Below are 18,063 nucleotides of genomic sequence, written 5' to 3'. Positions count from 1 at the left end.
TTTATTCATGAAAAATGCTTAGAAAACTAAAATGACAAATTCCAGGAGAACTTCTCACAGAACACTGGTGTTACGCGGAACACAGTTTGGGAAACCCTGCATTAACCCATGTAAGTGTTGGTTATTTGAAGGTTGGATAATTATAAGATCACTGTATACCTAACTCTCAATTTACACAGTATTTGAATTACACGATTTTTGTTTTGCACGGTCAAAAAAAAAAGTGTTTTTTTAAAAAAGCTATGCAAGTGCCTTATACCCATTGTTATGGGTTTTTGTACCCATTGGTAGTGTACAGCTATTGATGTGTGAGACAAGTGTGCAATTTTTAAATGTAATAATTAAGTGTAAAAGATTATATTCCATACAGTAGATTTAAATGATCTATTATTATAAGCATGTAACTGGTCCACTGGCTAATGTAAGTACTACTGTAATATTTATTAATGTAAATTCTTTGAAAATTGTATAATGAGAATTGTTCACACATTTCTATATGTACGTACTATACTGTATCTTTAATTATAAATTGTTTTAAATAAAAATGTTTCATAGCATGTTTTATTATTCTTAAATTTTTGTTTTACATCTATAAATAAAAATAGTGCTGAATTTATTTAAAAAAAAAATGTAAATATTTTGAGTTACAGAATCTATCCCCCTCATTCTATACAGATGTTAATCTCGATTTACAGTTTTTTTTACACAATATTTGCAGAACCAGTCTACACTGCTGATCAAGGGTTAGGTGTATGTAGTTTTACTACTATTCACTGTAATATATATATATATATATATATAACTAAATTTTATTATATTCATTATAATTATTTTTTTCTTACTATTGTAAGCCCTCATTATAATGGGCACTGTATCATGTTGCATTTGAATGGATTTGGCATCAGATTCCTATAGAAATTGTTTATTGGAATGAGACCTAATGCAGAGAGTTAGGGAAACTAGATCATCTTGGAAGGAATCTGCGAATGTGCAAGTGTAGCTAGGATTTGTAGATGTAATAGTGTTATGAATGTCAATGGGCATAGTTATGGATCTGCTGAAATTCCCTCCTGATGAAACCATGGAATACACTTTGGGTTTGGGCATTTTGAGTGTGGGGAAGGAAAAGGGGAAAGTTACTGAACTGAGCCAAGCAGACTGCAGATTTAAATCTAAGAAAAAGTGCAGAGGTAGCTTGTTATATCTATACACAAATGCCAAGAGCATTAGAAATAAAGTGGTTGACTTTGTTGCATTGATGAATATGCTGTGGCCTAAAATTATTAGGAGTAGTGAAATCTGGCCCTCCAGTTACAACACTGACTCAGAGTCAGATGTTATAACTGGAATTTGAGTGCAAAGGATATAGTATTTTTAGGAATGAACGAAGAAATAGGAGAGGAAGGGGAGTACTACTAATGATATCAGATAACTTGAGTTCAGTTAGGATAGAAACACTTGAAAGCAGTAATAGCAATAAAGTCCTGTGTAGTACTGAGCTTGAGCTATATGATGTGAAATTGTTGGCTAACAGGATGAAATACATGGTGGGATGTATTTGCTACAGACCTAGAGGTTCAGTTGCTGGGAATGAAGAAATGCACTACCAAATTATCCTGATGAGTACTAAATGAATCATTATTATGGGTGACTTATCTGAATATTGATTGGGTAGCAGAGAAAACTCATAAGAACAAAGGAAATTGTATTGAGTTGTTGACTCAATACATGACTACTTTCTCAGGCAACTTGTGAGAGGAGCGATTCGAGGACAGAGAGGGTTCAATTTGATCATGGCTTCAGAAAGTGTCAGTTAACGATGTAACTGTTTTGCCATCAATAGGTGACAGTGATCATTCAGTACTGACCCAGGATGTTACCAACTATATCGATGTCCCAGTCAGGACAGGTTATATGCTGAACTACAAATCTGGAAACTCAGGAGAATACTATCTTTGGTTCCATGGTATCAGTTGTTGAATGGGTGGGCAAGATAACAGCAGTGCATGAGAAGCTTTGAAAACATGCTTAAATGATGCAGTGGGTTTATCTGAATGTCTTTAATGTTCAAAGAACAGACAGAATGAGAGTGAAATGGATATGCAATTGCATTAAATGAGATCTGTAAGATGATGCTGATGTGGAAGGAATATTGTGAGAATAACATTTAAAGGAGTTATGAAATATATATAGCTCAACTAGAAGAGTTATGAGTGTTGTAAGGAAAGCTAAGTTGAAATATGAAATGAAACTGACTGCACAGCTTAAAGTCAACTCAAAAGAATTTTATCTTTATGCTGCAAGTAAAAGAAAGAATAAATGTAGAAGAATAATTTTACTGCAAGCAGACAAAACCCAGAAAATACTTATGAACAGATGGAAGGTTCATGTATTCTAAGATCAGAAGTGGAATATCCACTGAACTCAGCTAAAATGGTAAAGCCTCAGGCCATGATAGAACACCAGCAGAAATAGTAAAGTTATTAGAAGGCTACAACATTACTATATTAGTAAAGCTATTTAATAAGATCTGCAATACAGGCATAATCCCTCAAGACTGATTACAGTCAAACCTTATTCATGCTATCTAAAAATGCAAATGTGAAAGCTTGTAATGATTACACAATGATTTAATGAGTCATGTTCTTGAAATGTTTCTGAAAATAATTCAAAAAAGAATATACAGAATCCTTTCTTTTAGTGTTACATGGTGATCAGCATTCATTTTAGAAATTATGGACTTTACAACCATTATAAATAACTATTTTAATTTCCCGACGTTTAGACCTTCATATTAAGGTCATCATCTGGAGTATATGCAAATATACAAGGACAAGTTGAGTTACATTTCACATAGTAAGCTAAAGAAGCAATGATTTGATCACCAGTTATTCTACTGCCATGACCTCTAGTGAAAAAAAAATTAAAAAAAAACAGATAAAATTACAAATTAATTAATTATTTAGAAACTATATCAAAGCCAAATTCTATTTAAGATAACCAGAACGTAATACATGCACAAAGAATGCCGTTATATATGGAGGGAATTTGTTCTGTAAAAGAAGGATCGTAAAGAGGGCAGAGATGTCAAAGACATTACATTAGAAAAAGATGATTTATTAGTCAGTTTTGATGTCTCTGCACTCTTTACAAATCCCAATCAATGACACAATCCTTCTTTTACAGAACAAATTCCCTCCAGATATAACGGTGCTCTTTGTGCATATATTACGTTCTGGTTATTTTGTATGGCAAAACGCTTTCCACTTACAAAAAGAAGCCACAGCAATGGGCTCACCATTATCCCCCTCATTGCTAACTTTTATATGGAACATTTTGAGCAATATGCTCTAGATTCCTCTCCTTTAAAACCCAAAGTCTGGCTTAGATACGTTGACGATGTTTTTGTGATCTGACCCCATGGCTGGCAGACACTAGACACTTTCCTTAGCCACCTAAACAAACAACACACACGCATACAGTTCACAATTGAGATTGAAAAACAGAACACACTTCCGTTTCTAGATACACTTGTCACATGTCTTCCTTCTGGCAGTCTTTCCTTCACTGTTTACTGGAAACTGACATATACTGGCCAATATATACACATAAACTCCTACCACCACCCAACACAAAAACTAGGTGTCATTAATACTCTAAAAAAAAAAGGGAGCTTTGAAGATCTGCTTCAATGACGAATTTAAAAACTAATTTAAAGTTATCAGCGATACTTTTCTAAAAAAAATGGTTATAGCCAAAACAAAATTAACAAAATTCTCTACAAGACCTCAATAAAAAAAAAAAAAAAAAAAAAAAAAAAAAAAAAAAAAAAAAAAGATAAACCAGACTACATTAAAACTATAACCATTCCTTACATTAAACGGACATCAGATAAAATAAACAATATTACAGAAATACAACCTCAAAGCCACCTTTTAAACCTCCTGCAAAATTAAAAAGCTTACTCAACTCTTCCAAAGACCCACTCCCTCTGCTGGCCCATCCTGAAGTATACCGTATTTATTGTACCTGTAATCTACCATATATACGGGAAACAGGACCCATGATTCCTATCAGACAAAAGGAACATAAGCGACACATTAAATATAATAACTATGGTTAAGCTGGCCTTTCTGATCATGCCCTGAACACTTTACATAGAATTGACTGGAAATGCATCAGTTGTTTACATCACACCAAAACATGGGTATGAACGCAAATTTAAGGAACCCTGTGAGATTCTTATCAACCACCCCAATCTGAACAATAATGATGGCCTAAAAATCCCAGGCATATGTAAGGCACATATTCTACCCACGGAACCGTTCTCCCCAAGAGTTAACTATAAACAGGACTTATAGATAATCCAGATCCTAAATCTAATATAACAGTTGTAATGTTAAAAATAAGATATCATTGCATATTTAAGCTGAGGGATATTGCATCCTATATTGTTTCTTAGCCGAATAAGAAACTCAGAGTTTCATGCTGAATATAGAAACTATATAAAGTTCGGCGAATTCAAGCGTAAGCAAATACCTGGATAGTGCAGCACCTGACCCATTTGGTAGTGCAAACTGAGGCAACTCATAGAAAGGGTGAAGAAAGCTCCGATCACTATTCTTGGTATTTACCCATAATGTGAACTTAGCTCCTAGGAGCTGTATTACTGTTCTACATTATGAGAGACGGTCACTACCCAGACCGGTTTCAACCCTTATTGAGGTCTCATCAGTGAGTAGGTAGACCTAGTTAATACCAAGTTTGTAGGGAACAGAACTTGCATCCCTTCTATGAGAATTGCCAAGAAGGTGTCCTAATAAATTACTAATTATATGAAGAGCCAAAGGCTTCAATTCGGTGACATGAACTTATTTAAGTTAAGGGATATTGTATCCCATATTGTTTCTTAGCTGAATAAGAAACTCAGAGTTTCATGCCGAATATAGAAACTATATTAAGTTCGGCGATTCCAAGCGTAAGCAAATACCTGGATAGTGCAGCACCTGACCCATTTGGTAGTGCAAACTGAGGCAACTCATAGAAAGGGTGGAGCAAGCTCCGATCACTATTCTTGGTATTTACCCATAATGTGAACTTAGCTCCTAAGAGCTAAGTTCACAATAATACTGTAGAACAGTAATACAGCTCCTAGGAGCTAAGTTCACATTATGGGTAAATACCAAGAAATAGTGATCGGAGCTTGCTCCACCCTTTCTATGAGTTGCCTCAGTTTGCACTACCAAATAGGTCAGGTGCTGCACTATCCAGGTATTTGCTTACGCTTGGAATCGCCGAACTTTATATAGTTTCTATATTCGGCATGAAACTCTGAGTTTCTTATTCGGCTAAGAAACAATATGGGATGCAATATCCCTTAACTTAAATAAGTTCATGTCGCCGAATTGAAGCCTTTGGCTCTTAATATAATTAGATATCATTGCTACTGTAAGAAAACTATCTATAAGAAAGAATGTTTCTCTCGTTATCTTAAATGGATTTTAGCTTTGATGTAGTTTCTAAATAATTAATTAATTTGTAATTTTATTTTATTTTTAAATTTATTTATTTATTTTTCACTAGAGGTCATGCCATTAGAGTAACCGGTGGTCAAATCATTGTTTCTTTAGCTTACTGTGTGAAATGTAACTCAGCTTGTACTTGTATATTTGTATATACTCCAGATGATGACCTTAATATGAAGGTCGGAAAATTAAAATAGTTATTTATAACATGCTTGTAAAGTCTTTAATTTCTAAAATGAAAGAATATACAGAAAATGAAACTCTCCCAATTCTGCTTTAGAAGCAGTTTGAGAACAAGAGAGGCTCTTTTCTGTTCTCAAATCCTATTCCAAAACTGTAGTGACCAAAACAAGGAAGCATTCATTTGCTTCACTGACTTCTAGAAAACATTTGTCCAACATACTAAAATGATTGAATTATTAAAAGGAATTGGATTAGATGGTTAAAGGCATCAGGATCATCAAAAACGTATATTGGAACCAAAAGGCATCTGTTCAAGTTGATAACATTATTACAGACTCCATTAACATCAGACAAGGATGTGTGCTGTCACCTCTCTTTTTTAACATATACTCAGAAGCTATATTTCAAAAACTCTTAAAAGAAAGAGCGAGGAAGGGGTTAATGTAAATGGTGAAATCATCAATAACATCTGATATGCTGATGACACAGCTCTCCTGGCTGACAATATTCAGAATCTTCAAAATCTTCTTGAACTAGTGAATGAAGAGTGAAAAAATGGAATTAAGAATAAATATCACCAAAACTAAATTCATGGTCATAAGCAAGAAACCAATTCTTAATTCAACACTTTCTTTAAATGGGAAACAAATAGAAAGAGTGACAAAGTTTAAATATCTCAGATGCTGGTTAATTGAAGAATGCAATCCACAAAAATGGAAATAAAAGTTAGAATTGAAATGGCAAGAAAAAATTTTCTCCTGATGAAATCAACACTGTGTAATTTAAATTTAGAGCTTAAGAGTATGCATGGTTAAATGCTATGCATGGTCTGTACAGTGTGAAGCTTGCAGAAACTTGAAGCCTTTGAGATGTGGTTATATAGACGAATGTTAAAAATCCCATGGACAGCAAAAACGTCCAATCAAGAAGTACTGGAACAAATGGGGAAATCACGTGAAGTTTTAGATACCATAAAAAGAAGGAAAACAGCATATCTTGGTCACCTACTTCATAATGAAAAATATAAGATACAATTACACTCTGAGTTATGTAAGTAATGCGTTCCAGAAACCTTTACGAAAGTCAAATTTGTAAATTACATACATACAATAAAATGTTCAATGGCTACTCATACCTCTGTCTTACATTAATTTTTTTGTCATTAATCAGATATTTTCCATTTTTAATATTTTTCATTTTTGGGGTGATTAAAAAAAATTCAATTATAAAAAATTTATCAATTGTATTTAAGTAATATATGTACTATAAATATGAAAGTAAATATGAAAAAATACATAATATAAAAGAATATAAAAACAAACAGGAATATTCACTTTTCAAATAAAAAAAAAATGTCTTGTGACAGCCAAGTTGGCTGTTCTGCAGGAAGTTTTAGCACTTTCGATGTTGAAGGCTGAGGATAGTCATCTTGACTTTGTTGTGAGCGGCATCTCACAAACAAAAATTTCTTCATCTCTGATATCGGGCCCTAGCCTCTTCTTGGCAATAATTGTGCCCTTCAATGCTACTGCACCTTTTGTGCTTTCAACAATACGAACTTTATCCTTCACTATTGTATTCACTGTTGAAATAGGTTGATTTATTTCCTGAGCTATTGTTGATAGAATTTTTCCACCTTCATACATAAGAATTATTTTCAACTTTTCTTCTAAAGTAATTGCAGACCATTGTTTTTTAGATTTATTGCCAGCGCATTTGGTTTTGCATTTACATTCCATTTTAAGGGTAAAAAAACAACGAAACTAGCAGTGATAACAAGTGACTGAGCTAACCATGCGAGGCATTTACTACTGTACTGCAATAAGGCTGTCAAAGACACACCTGCACAAAGCTGCAAACCTGTTCATACACACTAGTAGATTTATTATGTAACTGCGAATTTTCGCAAGTTAAGTCGCGATTTATGTAACTCAGGGTGTAACTGTATACTTCAGTTGATTATAAAAAGAAAAATAAATGGAAGAGGAGGACAAGGAAGAAGAAGAAAATCTTTGCTGACAGACAGCAGATTGGCATGAGCTCTGAGGGACTGTTCAAGTTGCTGAGGATTGCTCAAAATTTGCCAAGGTGTTCACCGACCTCCTTGGCACTCATAAAAGAAGGCACTTTTGATTGAATCAATCCACCTAGACCTTGGTCTTCCTCTCAGTTTTTCTTGCCATCTTGGCATCAAACACCTGTTTTGCTAACCTATCCTTACTATTCTATTTAAGTAGGCATACACCTTAGATACGCTCTGCTCACATATTCTTGAATGCTAACAATGTCAAGTTTCTTTCTAATATCTTCATTTTTAATATGATTCTGCCATTGATACCACTGTTTCACTGCCCTAATTTTTCTCAGTATCCTTATATCTGTGGTCTCTAGTGTTTGATCAAGTGCTTTATTCCTAACCCAACTCTAAGATCCATAACTTTAATACCAGTTTGAACACTGTCTTCTGTACTGTTAGATTGGTATTTTGGCCAATTTCTCTCTTATTCCTTATAAATTTATTCAGCTGGATACTGAACATACCAGCCATTCTTATTGTTGTCTATTTTCAGATTTAAGTTGCGATCTTCACTAGAAACTTTTCCTAAATAGCAAAAGTTTAAAAGTTTTAGTAAAAGTTAAATATTTTACTTGTTCTATAGACTACATTTAGGATGCAGCTCAGTTTCCTATTCTCCTGCCTATTTTCATAGTTTGATCTTTTTTGTTGCTGATTTTCATACCAAATTTATTACAGCTGTTCAATTTAGTTAGAGAATCCTGAGGTCTTGCAACTAGATGTGCTTAGGAGTAGATCATCTGCATAAAGCAAAGAGCTGTTTGACATCTCCAATTATAATATCAGGCTTAATGCCACTTTTTTTCATAATGTGATCCATATAAATGATGATTAAGAGCAAAGATAATGTGTATCCCTGTCTTATCCCTAATTTTACATTAAACCATCTAAATGTATTTCTTTAACTTCTGACTGACAACTTAAATATAGACTATATATTACTCTTTATAATGTTCTATTCTAACTGACCTAATTACTTTTAGGTCTCTTGGGATTATAGTGATGAATCCATGTTTCACATCAACAGTCGCAATATGAGCCAAAAAATTTGCACCTGATTTTTCAAAACAATCCGAAATTCCTTGAGACAACAGCACACATTTTCTCTTTTGGTTGGCATTCGAACATTTGTGTGTGTGTGGGGGGGGGGGGGGGTACTTTGCCCAGAGCTTCTGCATGTCCAGATGTTGGTAGATAATGACCGCAACTCGTTCCTTGGATATCCCCAGAGTCTTTGCAGTACTCATGGCTGGTAGTCATCTATCATCATGGCTGTCCAACCTTAGGTAATCCGAGGGCCGCATTAAAAAAAAAAAAAAAAAACTATCCGAGGGCTGCATCCAGTGTGTATCTAGTAATTTAATGAGTAGCAGAGACACAACCTCAATAGCTGAAAAAATGAACAACACTAATTGTGCACTCTCGTTCCTTGTGAGCACCCAGAGCATGCATGTTAGAATGTTAGAACAAAACACTGTAAGAACTCTACTTTGACACATCTAATATTTGAAAAACACGTGGGTATATAGTGATGTAAAAACACCAAATAAAATAACCAACATTGAGATTATCAAATAGTGATAGAATTAAAATATCTAATGCTCATTCAGTTGAAATTATTTTATTTTTTTGCTTGTGGAAATCAAAACCCACAGGCAGGCCGCACAGAATCGCACCATGGGCCATGTTTTGGACAGCCCTGATCTATCATCAAAGATCATGATATACACTGCATTGGTGTTTTCAGGTGTGATTGCTGTGGAAGGTCTTCCTGACCTGGGGGGGGGGGGAACCTGTTGTTTCAGGATGTCCAGTTTTAAACCTTGCTACCCCATCTTGCAACTTTTGGATATGCTGGGGCTAAAGTCTCACTCACAATTTGGTGAATCTCAGTTGCAAACTTTTTGTTGTGAAAATATGGTGCAAATGGGACATTATGTTGGGTATACTCAAGTATAGACTATACCATGAGTGTTTATAGGATAATAGTTTATAACCTTTCGTTACATGAAAGGCAGGAAGAGTACAAGAGAACATCGGGAAGTTGAGGTTGTATGGTTAAGAAAGGAGTGAGAGCTAGATTTTTCTTACAAAGCAGTGAGTGAAACAAACAACTTGCTTATTGAAGTGAGTGCATCTAGTGTGAATGGGTTTAAAAGATGGTATAGCAACTGGTTCAGGTGATGTATGGTCTCTCTCAACAAGTCCTTGATTCCATGGGGATTTATGATAATAATATTGGTGTTTAACACATTCATTTCTGTCAGAGATGAATTTTCATGCATTTTTTGTGTATTAGGCCTACCATCACAAATTCTTGTTACTTGTGCATGTACATTAAAACCAAAGTAACATACAGGGGGTTAGAATATGTTGGGTTCAGAATATAAGTAACCAGTTGTTAAAAAATTTCTGTATTTGGATTAGTAAATTATGAGTGGAATGTATTGTCTCTACATGATGGAATAATCTAGAGACAATAACCTCATGAGTGTGTAAATTTAAGGTGGTCAATTTAAGTTATAAAGAAAGGAGATTTGATACAGAAAATTGGAATTAGTAATTTATAGGATTTCTCTGTGTGTGTGTTAATTTAAATTTATATCAAATTTAAATCCTATAAATTGCTAAATTTATATTAAATTTAAATTACTAAAATGCTATGGAATGAATTACATTTGAGGACTATAGTTATGAATTACTTATTTATTAGAGCAGAAATCTGTGTATATAAGATTATTCACCTGAACATTGCATTAATCATGCATTTGTTGGAGTTTTTCAAAGAAAAACCCTTGGTAATTTTTTTTTTATCAGAAGTAAAAAGGTCAAAATAAGAAATTGTAAAGCTTTATTAAAATTTTAAATTTTGAAATCCATAGTTACTGGAGTAACTCAGTCGGTATTTTGATTCCCGTCCAAAATGTGAGAAATTATTTGGTCTCCTTCGACTAAAGGTGAGTTAGCTGGTCTCATATGGAGAGAGTTTTTTTTTTTTTTTTTTTTTTTTGTCTCCCAGTTTGCCTAAACTGGCCCCATGAACACGTGCATCTACAGACAACACCAGGAGGCATAGGGTCAACCACTTTATCCTCGAGACAGTCGCGGTTGTGAAGTCCACAGCTAAAAAAACCTCAATGGTTCGTGAAAACTTAAGACAAGACACTGATACTGGAGACTATTTGATGCAGGAAAAAAAATTCCTGATATTCCTTAAATGTTGATGAATTTGCAAAAATGGATGTACTTGATGTGCGACATGCTTATATATGTTACAGTCGAAGTAATTAATCGGTTTATATTAATAATTACTGGCTATTATTAATCTTCTTCTTCTTCTTCTACGCGTTATTCCCGCTTCCTATGCAGGGTCCGCGTGTTACTTTAGATGCGACTTCTTGTTAGTACTACTCCCAACCGACTCGTTGCCTGGTCTGCCGCTGGGGGGGGGGGGTTATTTTATTGACTGTAGAGGCATATGTTCACGGGGCTGGATTGCCTGTTTTGCGGGATGAAAAACGCCAGATAAACTGGTGGAAAAAACCCTACTGACCGTGCCCAAGACCGGCTAACTTGGCTATGCCTGAGGAAGATCCTCAAATTCCTCACGTCTACAACGGGAATTGAACCTGGGACACTCCTTCCCCAGGCATACGGTTGCGATGCGCAAAGCCACTAGACTAACCGCGCGGTCACTGGCTATTATTAATACAAACCAAATAACGAGGTTAAAGTAAATAATTTAAAAGAATTAATCACATGAACCGGTAATTATTAATACTTCCCAACTATTGATGGTAAATGTAATAATTTTCAATATGCTAAGTTTGGGGGAGGGTGGGGAAGTATCACTTCACTTCAGCTTTGGAAATTTATTTCTGTTGGTTTTTGATGTACACTTAAACCCACATTGAACATTGTGAGCAATTAATCTAATTATGCGTTGATCATAATTTTGTGAGCCCGCTCTATCGATTGGCTGTTTTCATTATGAAATTCTGCATATGGTTTTCAGAGAAGCCTCGAAAGAAGCTTAGTACTGCAACTTGGAAAAAGCAACCTCTTAATGGGAGAAGGTTGCTTTTTCCAGGGGCGAATGCTGGTCTTGAAATTCACGCTTGCTCTTGTTATCGTTCAGGGAGTGAGAGGTGTGATTGAAGTCTGATTAGTGGAATGATGAATTACTGACCATTTAAAACTATATATTTAGAAATTTATGTACTACATTTAATCATACAAATACAACATTTATTTTATAAATGATATTCTATCTTTTTCAGTTTAGCTACTTGAATACAAATTCTACCCTATGGTTCTTCTTTATGAACTGGTCAATAACGTCGTCATAAAAATTTGGTTGTAATTTAATTTTCCCAAGCAACACGCACACTTGTAAAGGCTGGCTGAAGCTCACTGGCTAGAGCTACTTTCACTGCGTATGGCCTGTGTTTAAGATGTGAAGGGCGGAAATGGATATATGCGCGCATGAAATCACAGTGCTGTATCGAGGACCTGGAAGCTCACACAACCGAGCAAGTCAAGGTAACTTTGACTAGACGAGCAAGTATCAGCCCTCGATACACAATGCAAAGCTCAATTATTGCCCGCACAAGCTTAAGACATCTTCTGTCTACAAAAATAAGAGCCTAAATGGAATGCTTATAAATGCATGCATTTATTAACAAATAAATATTACTTCTTTCTCAAGTAATGAGCTTGCGCAGTAAGCATGGAGAATTTTCCCCTGGCTGTTTCTTATTTACGTCAGTCGCTAGTAAGTGTGTTTATTGTTAGTACATTTCTCCACATTTTCATTGATTTTACGTACCCATAAGCATAATGGGAGATTTAGAAATAATGAGAACATAATTTAACGACTAAGTTAATATGTTGAGATCAAAAAAAGGGAAAAATAATCAGTTATTCACAAGAGAAGAGTATTATTCGTTTTTAGCAAAAGTTAAAAACAACAAAGAAAAGGTTTCTGGCAAAATACCTGAAGATTATCAGGTATATTATGGAAATGTTGAAAACCTCGTCATACCTGTTAAAAATGAAAGAGACCTGATTATGTATTACACTTTATTGGAGGAAAATTTTCAGTTAATTCATGACATTCATATTGCCATCAGCCATGGAGGATGAAACAGAATGATGAAAGAGCTTAAAGAGAAGTATAAGAACATCACAGTTGAAATTGTTATGATATATTTGAATCTTGGTGAACCCTGCCAAAAGAAATTGAGCATTCCAAAAAAAGGGCTTGTTAAACCAATTAAAAGCAACAAATTTAATTCTAGATATCAGATTGATTCAATTGATATGCAGTCACAAGCTGATGGCAATTATAAATTTATAATGGTTTAAATTTATAAATTTCCATTTATAAATTTGAAAACAAAATGAGCTGAAGAAGTTGCACATCATCTATTGGATGTATTCACAATATTTGGAGCTCTTCACCAAATCTTCTTGTATTGAGATTTTTCTTTGTTGGTTGCTATTGAAGGTTGCAGAGGGGTCCTCCACATTCTTGGAATGGTTAGACCATCATTTTTATTCAGATTCGTATTATGTTTGAGCATTTCACAGACTTCTTTGAATTTCCGCTCGAACCAGGTTTTAGTGCGGTGTAGGGACTTGGTACCTTTCCAATCAATTCAGTGGTATGTTTGGAGTTCATGGTCAGAAAGGCCGGTTTTTCCAAAATGAAGGTATTTAGTGTGTTATTTGTGTTCATCCTTCCTGATTGGGATGGTTTGTCCTGTTTCCCCTATGTATAGTATATTACATGTGCGTTATATTTTGTAAACCCCTGGGTGGGCTAGGTGTGGCAGAGGATCCTTGGATGAGTAGGTGTCTTAATTTTGTCAGGGGTTTAAAGGTGGTTTTGATGTTGTATTTGTATAGTGTTCTATTTTTTCGGAAATGCCTCTAACATATGGTATGGCAATAGCATTCTTGGAATCTTTTTTGTTTTTAGTGGTATCTCTGTGGAGGATCTTGTGAATGGTTTTTTACTTTATCCATTTTTTATAAAGGTATGGTTGATGAGCTCATATTCATGGTTAAGAGCTTGTTCATTTGAACAAATAGTTTGAGCTCTGTGTTTAAGGGTGCTTATGACCCCTAGTTTTTGTGTTGGGTGGAGATAAGAAGTTTTGTGTGTGTAGGTTTGCGGTAGACTGAGAAGGAGAGACAGCCTGAAGGAAGACCTGTGATGAATGTGTCTAGGAATGGAAGAGAGGTTTTTTTTTTCCTATTTCAATGGTGAATTGGATGCATTTGTTCAGGTGGCTAAGGAATGTATTTAGTGCTTCGCAGCCGTGGGGCCAAATGGCGAAAATATCATCGACGTATCTGAGCCAAATTTTGGGCTTTAGGCACGCTGACTCTAGAGCTTGTTGCTCAAAGTCTTCCATATAAAAGTTCACTATTGGGAAAATATCGTCGACGATATTTTCGCAATTTGGCCCCACGGCTGCGAAGCACTAAATACATTCCTTAGCCACCTGAACAAACAACATAAACACATTTAATTGAAATAGAAATAGAAAAAAATAACTCTGTTCCATTCCTAGACACACACGTCTTCCTTCAGGCTGTCTCTGCTTCTCAGTCTACCACAAATCTACACACAGGCCAGTACATACACAAAAAACTTATCACCACCCAACACAAAAACTAGGGGTCATAAGCACCCTTAAACACATAGCTCAAACTATTTGTTCAAATGAACAAGCTCTTAACCATGAATATGAGATCATCAACCATACCTTTTATAAAAAATTGGATACAGTAAAAAAAAAACCATTCACAAGATCCTCCACAGAGATACCACTAAAAACAAAAAAAAATTTCAAGAATGCTATTGCCGTACCATATGTTAGGGGCATTTCCGAATAAATAGACAGAACGCTACACAAATACAACATCAAAACCACTTTTAAACCCCTAACAAAATTAAGACACCTACTCAGTTCTTCCAAGGATCCTCTGCCACACCTAGCCCACTCAGGGGTTTACAAAATACAATGCACATGTAACATTTGCCCTGTTTCCATACACAGGGGAAACAGGGCAGATCATCCCAATCAGGAAGGATGAACACAAACGACACATTAAATACCTCCATTTTGGAAAACCGGCCTTTTCAACCATGCACTCCAAACATACCACAGAATTGATTGGAAAGGTACCAAGTCCCTACACCGCACTGAAACCTGGTTCGAGCAGAAATTCAAAGAAGGTCTGTGAAATGCTCAAACATAATCTGAATAAAAATGATGGTCTAACCATTCCAAGAATGTGGAGGACCCATCTGCAAACTTCATAGTAACCACAAAGAAAAATCTCAATACAAGAAGACTCGGTGAAGTGTTTTTTTTTTTTCCTCTCCTGAACATTCAATAACAACCTGAACTGTACAATTCCAGAAGAATCTTAGTACGTGAGGACTTCAGCAGAGTTTATTGTAGTTTTTATTTTTTATTTTATTTTATGGGTTTTTTATTTTTTTATCACTAGAGGTCAGGCTAAGAAAAAGATTAGTTACCAGCGTAGATTTAATTTACCTTTATAGAGTGCAACAGCATGTAGCTTGGTTCCTATACACATGTATCCTGCTGATGATGATGTTTCGATCCCTGTATTGAGGTCAAGTTGTTATTTTATTAATAATTAGTAAAATAATCATTTCAACATGTGTGTTTTGTGTCCCTAAATTCTTGAATATGAATGCTGATCACCGTGTAACCTTAAACGAAAGATACAATATGTTATATTCTGGCATCAATACTGCCTGAATTGATACTTAGCATTCGGCACTAAACATGAGGATAATTTTCTTGAATGTGAGAAGTACAAGTAGTGATGTCTGCAAACATCAAAATGGGGAATTGGACAATGAGACTTATTTGTATCTGTGGTCCCATTGGAGGTTCTAAGGAAACAACAGAAGAATTTGAGTCATTAATGAAGGCAGCTGACAAAGTTATAAAGAGCCAAATAGGAAATGAATACCAGGTATAGAAATGTAATGGAAAAATTTTGACAAAAGAGCAAAGCTGATAATAATGGTAAGTACCCTGAATTTGTGTTCGGGACATGGACTAATCCAACAGTTCTCATCAAACTTTTTCAGGACTCCTTTATACACTTTCAAAATAATACTCATTTAAAATAATATATAAGACTAATTTATATTATAAACAAAAGAGCTTTTGTTTATGTGGGTTATATCTCTTTATATTTATCATATTAGAAATTAAAACTGAGAAAAATTTAATTATTGATTTATTAATTTTTTAAAAACAAACAATAATAAACCCATTACATGTTAACATAAATAAAAAAGTTTATGAAAAATAACTATTTTCCACAACAAAAGAAAAAAATTTAGGCAAGAGTGGCATTGTTTTAAAATTTTGAAAATATGGATTTTTATATTTCTACATTCAGTTTGTTGCTATATGTTATTTTGGTTAAAGTATATGAAGAGAACTCCACTATACCATCATGAGAGAATGAAAAAGGCAATGCAAAACATCTTAGCATTATTATAAAAATAGTTTTTCACCTCATGGTCTCTGAAAGGGCCCCAGTGATCTGTAAACCCTTTTTGAGAAATGCTGGACTAGTCATTATTGATGCTATGTTCCATCATAAAAAAAAATGTACATTTGTGTACATTTTTAAACGGAGAGAAAATATAAGAAATAAGTCTTATTGTTTATCAACATTTTCATGCTGGTTCAGGATACGAGAGTATATAGGGAATTTGAAATAGGAATGTGGCTGTCTGATATGTGGAAAGGCAGCTGGAGTAGATATTTGAATATGGAGGTCTAAAAATCTTACAGTGGCTGCACTTCATAGTTCAAAAGGCCTGAACAGAGGGATGAATTCCAGATGATTGGAGTAGAGCTCTCTCATAGTACCCATATATAAAAAGGAAAGAAAACTGAAATGCAATAATTACAGAAGTATTTCTCTGCTGAGTGTTCCTGGTAAGATATATGCAAGTATACTTGAAACTGTAGAGAAGGATTGTGGAAGGGAAGCTTGGTGAAGAATATGCTGAATTCAAGCCAACTAGAGGCTGTCAGTATCAGATTTTCACTTTAGGACAAATAGTTGAGAAAGCATGGGAATATAACAAAGATCTATATTTAAGTTTTGTAGATCTGGAAAAGGCATATGACAAGGTGCCAAGAGAGAAGCTATTCAAAAACGCTACAGTTGTATGGTGTCAGTGGGGCATTATATCAAGCAATACTAGTCTTTATTTGAGTTGTAAGTCAGCAGTTAGAATTGAAGTATATAGAAAGATGGTTTAATGTTAAATCTGGTGTCAGACAAGGATGTACATTATCCTCTCTGTTATTTATTATCTATGGATCACGTTATGAAGGAAACTGGTATTAAACCTAATATCAAAATTGGAGATGCTAATCTCAGTTCTTTACTTTATGCAGATTATGTTATACTTCTAAATAAATCCACTGGAAGTCTGCAAAATTCCCTGACTAAATTGAAATTATAATAGATTTGGTATGAAGGTCAGCAGTAACAAGACAAAGACAATGAAAATAGGCAGAAACATTGAAAATATGAACTGCATTGTGAATGGAGAACCTATAGAACAAGAAAAACATTTCAGCTATTTGGGCATGATTTTAGTGAAGATGATAAATTAAATAGGGAAATAGACAACAGAATCAACAAAGCTGGTATGGTAGGAAGTCAATTAAATAAATTTATATGGAATAAGAGAGAAATTAATTCAAAACACTAAATTAGCTGCATTTAGTTCAGTACAGTGTTCAAACCAATTTTAACTTATCGGTCCGAGAACTGGGTTAGAAGTAAAACACTTGACCAAAGACTAGAGACTGCAGATATGAGATTCCTGAGAAAGATTAGGAGTATGAACAGATGGCATCAATGATATTTAAATATCATATTTAAAATGAAGATATTAGGAAAGAACTTGACATTGTTAGCAGAGCTAATTCAGGTGGTATGGTTACTTAAACAGGATGGGAGAGGAAAGATTAGCAAAACAAGTGTTTTCTGCCAGGTTGGCAGGGAAAAGACTCGGGGGAAGACCAAGATATAGGTCAATTGACAGTAAAAAGTGCCTTAGAAGATAGAAATATAAGATCTGATAATGTTGGAGTCTTGACAAGTAACAGACTGATTTGGAGGAAAATTGTAGATAGGAAGTTAGTAATGTAAATTTTTCATGTAGAATTATCATATCCTGTACATCCCTTG

General features: G+C 34.6%; 1 protein-coding gene across 3 annotated transcripts in view; it reads left to right on the top strand.

Moving 5' to 3' along the window:
* LOC150106646 (transmembrane protein 33-like) overlaps positions 1-18,063 on the top strand; it is a 122,841-nt gene that overhangs the window by 38,220 nt on the left and 66,558 nt on the right. Inside the window, exon 3 of one of the 3 annotated variants that reach the window (XM_090392598.1) lies at positions 719-750. The exons of the other annotated variants lie outside the window; for them this stretch is intronic. The gene's annotated coding sequence lies outside the window, so the exon portion shown is untranslated. The remainder of the gene's footprint in view (positions 1-718; positions 751-18,063) is intronic. 3 annotated transcript variants of the gene reach the window in all.

The sequence above is a fragment of the Typopeltis vanoorti genome, chromosome 5, assembly GCF_054136105.1.
Source record: "Typopeltis vanoorti isolate ZY-2024b chromosome 5, IOZ_Tvanoo_1.0, whole genome shotgun sequence".
NCBI classification, from domain to species: Eukaryota; Metazoa; Arthropoda; class Arachnida; order Uropygi; family Thelyphonidae; genus Typopeltis; species Typopeltis vanoorti.
Note: the sequence above shows the minus strand (reverse complement) of the source record. Positions and strands in the feature narration are given on the sequence as shown.